Raw genomic sequence first — 8,495 nt, 5'->3', positions numbered from 1 at the left:
CATGTTACTTTTTGACTTTTCTCTTGTTTTTAATATTCAATTCAATTCAAGTTTATTTGTATAGCGCTTTTTACAAAATAAATCGTTACAAAGCAACTTTACAGAAAATTATGTTTCTACAATATTTAGTAGTAGCTAGTAGTTTGTGCACATTTGACAGGATTTTAGAAAAAATAATAATAATAATACAAGACGTAGTCAGCTAGACGATGAACTATCAATATTATTAATTAAGTTATTATATGATTCAGTCACACATTTAGCAATAATTGTTAGTTCTGTTTGTTGATTCAAGGTTAGCATCATCATCAAATAATAAATATTTTCCTTTTGGTAATTATTATTTGTGTGTAAAAGTGATATTTAAAATGAACAACATTTGTAGGTTTAATGTCTAGCTCAATTTGGGTTAATTTTAACGTAGAAAAGCATTGTTTCCCCACATGGCTGCACTCTGCGAGTTTATTTTCTGCCAGCAGGAGGCGCTAAGAGCGGGAGAGGTAGGTTTCTCCGGTAACGGCTGCAGAGCGGTGCTGAGCTCACAAACGCTGCCTTATCAAGCACATGCGAAATGATATCGAACATTTTATAAATACAGTAGTTTTCCTTCTGAAATACACTGATAAAAAAACACCCGCTCTGTTTTTTTAAACCCTGCAATATAGTCATTTTAAACCATAAAAAAGGCAACCCAGCAGGCTGGGTTAAATATGATAACCCAACTGGTTGGGTTAAAGTAACCCAGCGCTGGGTTCGTCCCTTTTTGACCCAGCGCTGGGTTGTCAAAATAACCCAAATTGGGTTGTTTTCAACCCAGCAGTTTTTAGAGTGTAGAGCACGCCAAATATTCATAACCTTTACTCTGTTCATTATCTGTAAGTGTGAATTATGCAGATAATTAACATGGACAATCCATCATTAGTTATTATACCATCTATCCAATTAGCACAAGAGCTAGCTACTATAAATAATCCCCAGCACTCGGGGGAGCGCTTGGGTCCAGGCTAAACGCCGAGCTTGGACACCTCTCCCCAGACAGGGGGAGCACCTCGGGCTCGAGGGTAACTACCGAGCTCTCTTCTCAGACAAAACACCAAATTCACATAAACCTTACTCTGTTAATTATCTGTAAGTGTGAACTCGTGAAATGATTTTTGCTGTGGAATTTTTTTTTTTTTTTTTTTAAGCATAGACCTGGTATCATTCCAGATAGTTTCTAGATGTCATGCAGCTAGGCAACATTAGTCACCATAAACACTGCTGTATCTCTTTTTTCTTTCTTTTTTTCCCCATCAAAATCGAATACATTAATTTGTTTAGAATAATAGGAATAGGCATTGTGCACTTGAGAGATCCAATTATAATTTCTCATATGTAACTTGTGTAATTTAATTTGAGTCAAATACTTTTTTTTCCCTTCTTTTTTTGAGAAGAGGATTAGAGATCTCTGCCTAATCTAGGATCCATGGGCATAAATGTTTCCATCTTATTATCCCCAGTGATGACAGCATATGTGATTTAGGATATTTGGAGTATTTTTGTTATTATCTTATTCAATCTAGCACTAGAAAATTACCTTTATACAAAATGGAGTGACCAATATACTTTTATTTTATCAGCCAGAATTTTGTTTTTCTATTGGACATTTTTCTATTTGTCTTTTTTTTTTTTTTTTTTTAAAGAGTTCAGCATTGTTGTCAATAATTCAGTTGTGCATTTTGTTCTATTTGGTTAATGAAATAGCCCTCACTGTGCCAAATCTAGCTCCATTTTTATCTGATTTGTGAGTCAAGCACACACTTCCGTCTGTCAAAATGATTTCTTTAAGACATAAGACTGGACTGGATTCTGTTGAAAAGCAGATTAAGAATGTAAGTTAAAACACAGAATTCCAAGAAATGCTCTGAGACCAGTGAATAATCAAGATTTCTATAGCTAATAAAACAATTATAGTGCATATTAAATATGCAGCACCTGTGCACACAATGGGAAGGGATGGAAGTCCTTCTGGTTAGATCATCATCAGCCTGGACTGTTCAGTCTGTGATGGCACTCACTTTGTAAACTCTTGATCAATTTTGTCTGAGCAATCTGCTCTTGATCTAATTTTCACTTTTCAACCACCTCTTTCAGTGGTCCCTTAATAAAAAAGGTCTCATCTGGTTAAAAACAGCAGTTCCCTTATTCTATGTTAGTAAAGCAAGTTCTTCTTTGCAGAACAAAAGCAACAACAAAAAAAAAAAAAAAAAAAAAAAAGAAGAAGAAGAAGTATACTGCAATAAAACAAACTAATCCTTCCTTTTTATAACAGCATGACATGGGTATGGCAAAACAAAGATTCAAACATAATTTTTCTTCTATATTCCCATACATAATTCGGAATAACCTGGTACTGCTGAATTAGTTTCCCCCAACCAACATAAAATAATTCTTATTATTTCAGATTTAAAAATTAAATCAACAAGTTCCATTTCTATAGTAAAATGCCTATGGCTTTTGAATCAAAATTCCTATGAACTTGGTCACCCAATCTTGCTCTCATTAAACACTGCAGTATACAAGTTATATTTTAGTTAACTCAAGCCCAAATCTCTGAAACTTTGTAATGGATTAACACACACACAAAACAACAACAACAAAAACAACAACAACATTCATACAGGTCCCTATATTGCTAAGGGGGCTCATACACTCATTCTTTGTCCCTTTTTTAGAAAGGGCTCATGCACTCATTCACTCTTCTCCAGCGTATCTCCGTGACCTGATCACACTCAAGTGACAGTTCAGGAGGGGCACACACCTCCTGCTCCACCAGATACAGTTTATTTTCTTATACAACCACAGTCATTCACACAAACACGGACACTTTCACTTACAATTAAAACAGACTACACTTCACTCCTCCTGAGTGATCTGTCATTACTCACTCTTTTTACTGATAACACTTCCTCAACGCAGTAAAAAAGCAATACTCTGCAGAAATGTTTGCCTATTCGTTCAGACCTCTGTTCTTCCTTACGCCAAAAGAGCGGTGTCAATAGGACTTTGCGCGCTTTCATATACTTTATCTGCCTAATGTCTTTTTGATGCCAGAATTAATATTTTATGATAAAGAGACAATAAAACTGAGGAAGCTCTGCAGAACAGTCTACTGAGTCTGTGTTTGTACTTCATCTTTATACAGTGTTTTCCGAATGGGTGCCATTGTTCAAAACATTTCATACATATGGTTATCAACTCTTTGACCTCTCTTGGCTGTCTCTCCAGCCTCTTAGAATTTAGAATTGATTTTAAGTGAAATGAGGAGGCCTAATCATACAAATGCTGGTCATATAATTAGAATATCATCAAAAAGTTGATTTATTTCACTAATTCCATTCAAAAAGTCAAACAACTAATAACTAACGAAAATCCCAAATTTAGTATTTCAGAAAATTAGAATATTACTATAGACCAAAACAGAGAAAGGATTTTTAGAAATCTTGGCCAACTAAAAGGTATAAAAATGAAAATAAATTATGAGCACAATACTTAGTTGGGGCTCCTTTTGCCTGAATTACTGCAGCAATGCGGCGTGGCATGGAGTCGATCAGTCTGTGGCACTGCTCAGGTGTTATGAGAACCCAGGTTGCTCTGATAGTGGCCTTCAGCTCTTCTGCATTCTTGGGTCTGGCATATCACATCTTCCTCTTCCCAATACCCCATATATTTTCTATGGGGTTAAGGTCAGGTGAGTTTGCTGGCCAATTAAGAACAGGGAAACCATGGTCCTTAAACCAGGTACTGGAAGCTTCGGCACTGTGTGCAGGTGCCAAGTCCTGTTGGAGAATGAAATCTGTATCTCCATAAAGTTGGTCAGCAGCAGGAAGCATGACGTGCTCTAAAACGTCCTGGTATGCAGCTGCGTTGACTATGGACCTCAGAAAACACAGTGGACCAATACCAGCAGATGACATGGCACCCCAAACCATCACTGACTGTGGAAACTTTACACTGGACCTCAAGCAATGTGGATTGTGTGCCTCTCCTCTCTTCGTCCAGACTCTGATATCCAAAGGAAATGCTAAATTTACTTTCATCAGAGAACATAACTTTGGACCACTCAGGAGCAGTCCAGTCCTTTTTGAAGCGAGATGCTTCTGATGCTGTCTGTTGTTCAAGAGTGGCTTGACACAAGGAATGCAAAGCTGAAACCCATGTCTTGCATATGTCTGTGCGTAGTGGTTCTTGAAGCACTGACTCCAGCTGCAGTCCACTCTTTGTGAATCTCCCCCACAATTAAAATAAATAAACATTTGAAATATATCAGTCTGTTTGTAATGAATGAATATAAAATTTTCACTCTTTGAATGGAATTAACTTTTTGATGATATTCTAATTATATGACCAGCACCTGTAGAATACCTTTGATACAATAATGGCTAAAATTAAAATTGATTATACATGATTAGTTCATATTTTGACCAATACAAATCTTCCACAGTACTGGCCCCCAGTCGGAACCTGTTTTTTCCTTGCCACTTTCGCTTTTAGCTTGCTAATTTGGGGATGCTTAATTTCTGGCAATACTGTTGACTTAATTGCATAGATACTTTTTTAACTAAACTGAGCTGGATGATGACATCATTGAATCAATGATGAAATGACTGTAACTTGAAAGATTTCAAACAGTGAACAATGCCAAAGTTCTGTGGGACCCTCAAACAAAACCCAGTGGGCTACTGGGTGGTCATTTGAATATCCGTAGTTTGATTTCTAAAAGTGATGAGATAAAACATATTCTTGTGGACTCTAACTTGGAATTCCTATGCTTATCTGAAACTTGGTTGAATAAAAACTCCCCATCTGCAGCCCTACATATTCCTGGCTATAATGCTTTTAGGAAAGATAGAAAGGTTGGCAAAGGTGGTGGGTTACTGTTATATATTAAAGACCATATATCATGTAAAGAGGTTCAAGGCTCAGTTATGAATGAGCTTGAGTATATTTGCCTTAATATTAGCCTTTGACCACAAATGTCCTTCTTTCTCATTGGAGTGTATAGACCTCCATCTGCAAAAGCTATTTTCTTTGACAAATTAGAATCTGTTTTAAAGGAATGCAGGTCAGGGCAGGAAATACTAGTAATGGGTGACTTCAATGTAAATTGGGAGGACAAAGGCATTAGTAAAGCACTACAACGGGTCTCTAATAAATTTGATTTCACACAACTAATTAATGGGCCCACTAGAATAACCTCATCCTCAAAAACTCAAATTGACTTGATATTCACCAAAAAACCTGAAAGGGTATCAAAATCTTTTAATATGGTCACTGGTCTGTTTGACCATAACCTCACTCTTATAGCCAGAAAGCTCACTAAATCCCGTTTTCATTTAAAACCTAACATCAAATCTAGCCAGTTACGAATACCCAAGTGTGATGTTGATGAATTTGACAGAGAAATCAAAAATATTAACTGGGATCAAATCATAGCTGGTGTAGATGTGATTCCTCAAGAAAAGCAACTTTAAAGGGAATAGTACATATACCCTCCCCTGGATCTCTAGTGACATAAGGAGATTAATGAAGGAGAGAGATAATGCTTTAAAGCTCTCTCTCAATCCAAATCATTGATTGACAGGCATATATTTGTGTCCTTGAGGAATAGAGTAATAAAGGATATCAGGGCAGCTAAATCTAACTTCTTTGTTGACCTCATACGGGACGCTAAGGGTAATCATAAACAAGTCTGGGACTGTCTGCATAAACTAACAGGGAAAGGACATAATAAAGCAATAATGCAGCTGGAGATCAAAGATAATGGTACCAGCTGAAATAGTGACTTTCCTTAATAACCATTTTGTCAATTCTGTTAGATTGTCTGTGCATAGTCCCATAAGTGGTCCACTACACTCCTTACCAATTGACGTATCACAGCCAGTCTTCACTCTGACTGAAATTTCTGAACCTAAGGTTAAGTCTATAATTACTTATTTTAAGAATTCCAAATCAAAAGACATATTTGGACTGGACTCTATGTTTTTAAAGAAACATGCTGCCTCCCTCTCAGGGCCTATTACTAAAATCATAAACACCTCTTTTAAGGAGGTAAAATTCCCTAACGCCTGGAAGTCAGCCATTGTTGTACCAGTCTATAAGTCAGGAGATACAACTATTATGAATAATTATAGACCAATTAGTATTTTACCCATCTTGTCTAAGATCTCTGAAAAATGTGTGGCTGAGCAAATGATTGAGCATCTTAACAGTAGTCCTTTTAAACTTCACTCCATGCAATTTGGCTTTAGAGCCAAACATTCCACTGAGACAGCAAATTGTTTCTTTGTGGAAAATATCAAGTTAAAATTGGATAAAGGAGGCATAGTTGGAGCAATTTTCAATTATCTGAAAAAAGCTTTTGACACTGTCAACCATGAAATACTCATCCACAAAATGTCTTATTTTAATTTCTCAACCAGTGTTATTGAGTGGATGAGATCTTACCTGTCAAAAAGAGTTCAGTATGTGAGAGTTAATGGTGAGACATCACCACCCTTGAGGAACGAACTGGGTGTACCGCACTATTCTGTTCAGCATCTACATAAATGACCTGCCATTAGTGTGCACTGGATGTGAGGTGCAGATGTATGCTGATGATTCAGTCATATATGTTCATGCGAAAACTAAAGCTCAAGCTTCTGCCAAGCTCAGTGACACAATGGTACATGTACAAAAATGGCTTACTGGCTCACAGCTGGATCTCAATGTTAAGAAGACAGTCTGTATGTTTTTTAGTAAAAGCAACACTGTATCTCATTGTGAATCCAATGTCTGTTTGTCTGGGGAGGTCATTCAAACAGTTACATATTTTAAATATCTAGGCATTATTCTTGACTCTACTCACTCTATCATTTAAACTTCAAGTGAGAAAGGTAGTGCAAATAACCAAATATAACCTAGCGAATTTTAGGAACTGTTTGACAACACCTGTAGCACAGCTATACATGAATACTATGATAATTCCTCACCTAACATATTGTATAACAAGCTGGACCCAGGTATGTAGCACAACACTAAGGCCTATTTTATCACTTTATAAACAAGCACTTAAAGTATTAGACAAAAAACCCAAACTTTACCATCATTGTAACATTCATAACAAATATAACCTACTTAGTTGGGAAAATATTTAAAAATACAGTGATGCATGCCTAATTTTTAAAATTATTAATGGAAAGGCTCCCCCACCACTCTGCACTTTTGTACAACAGAAGTCATCTAGCAGCAGAACCACAAGGTCTGCCTTTAGAGGGGACTGTGTAGTCCCTCTTAGGTCCAGTTCCTTTGGCCAATTATGCTTTTCTGTGAGAGCCTCTAAATTATGTAACCAATTGCCAGTGGACATTAGAAATTCCACCTCCTACCATACATTTACTCACCATCTTAAGGTCTGGCTTTTGAGCATACAAAAATGTGAGCACCTCTCATAATAATTAATGTATGTCTGACTTTAACTGTCCTGTAACCTGACTTTGACTTTAACTGTCCTGTAACCTATGGTATATGTATGATAGATAGATGGATACATGGTTCTTTATAAATTCCAAACAGCTGTATGGCTGTATGGTTATATGTTTTATGTTTTTATGTTTTAATGTAGCCAGTGCTATGGCATTATGTTTTATTGTTGTATATCAATTGTTGTGTGCCTTAATATGTTATTTTTCAGTTATCTTGTGCCTAGTATAACATCTTGCCAATGGATTACAGTTGAAAATTAGCCTGCTGGCTAACACTGGCACATTTACAGTAATGTTGATTAATGTGCACTGTCCTAAAATAAATAAATGGAAAAAATAAATGAAATTTTGTGTTGACTATTTTCCTCTTGTATGATTAACACACAATTTTCTTGTTTAATACTGCAAAGCTGCTTTGACACACTCAAGATTGAGGAATAATAATAATAATAATAAGGAAACAAACAGGGTCAACAGCCAGGAAGAAGAAGAGTAAGGATGTGAGGTGGAAGGGTAGGAAGGCAAAAGAGATGCCAATGATATAGACATGTTTCTGCTGAAATAAGTGCCAGTATTGTATACCATGTTCTTAATCATGACTGTACAACAGCTGAGGCTTTTTGAAGAGTGCTGCCAAATGTAATTATTTGTCATTTTGCAATTGGTCTATGAAAGATGTTACAACATGTTTGGGTTGGTTTCCCATTGCATTTATGAAGTTTTTTTATGATCCTAGAAACCCTTTTAATCTAAAGAATTCTGCTTAAATGCCTGATTATATGTCTGATTACGGTTTTGTGGACAAGACTAATACATTTATTGTAGAATTCTTATGTTTTTCACAACAACCTCTTTGTTATTATGTATATTGATCATTACACATTCCTTTACTTTTATTTGTTTTATATATATATATATATGTATATTAAAAAAAAATCACACTGACCTAAATGATTATTAGGAACAACTCTCAAATCTAATTAACCAATCGCA

Source organism: Carassius gibelio, chromosome A4 (assembly GCF_023724105.1).
Source record: "Carassius gibelio isolate Cgi1373 ecotype wild population from Czech Republic chromosome A4, carGib1.2-hapl.c, whole genome shotgun sequence".
NCBI classification, from domain to species: Eukaryota; Metazoa; Chordata; class Actinopteri; order Cypriniformes; family Cyprinidae; genus Carassius; species Carassius gibelio.
The sequence above is the reverse complement of the archived record's forward strand: the minus strand, read 5'-3'. Positions refer to the sequence as shown.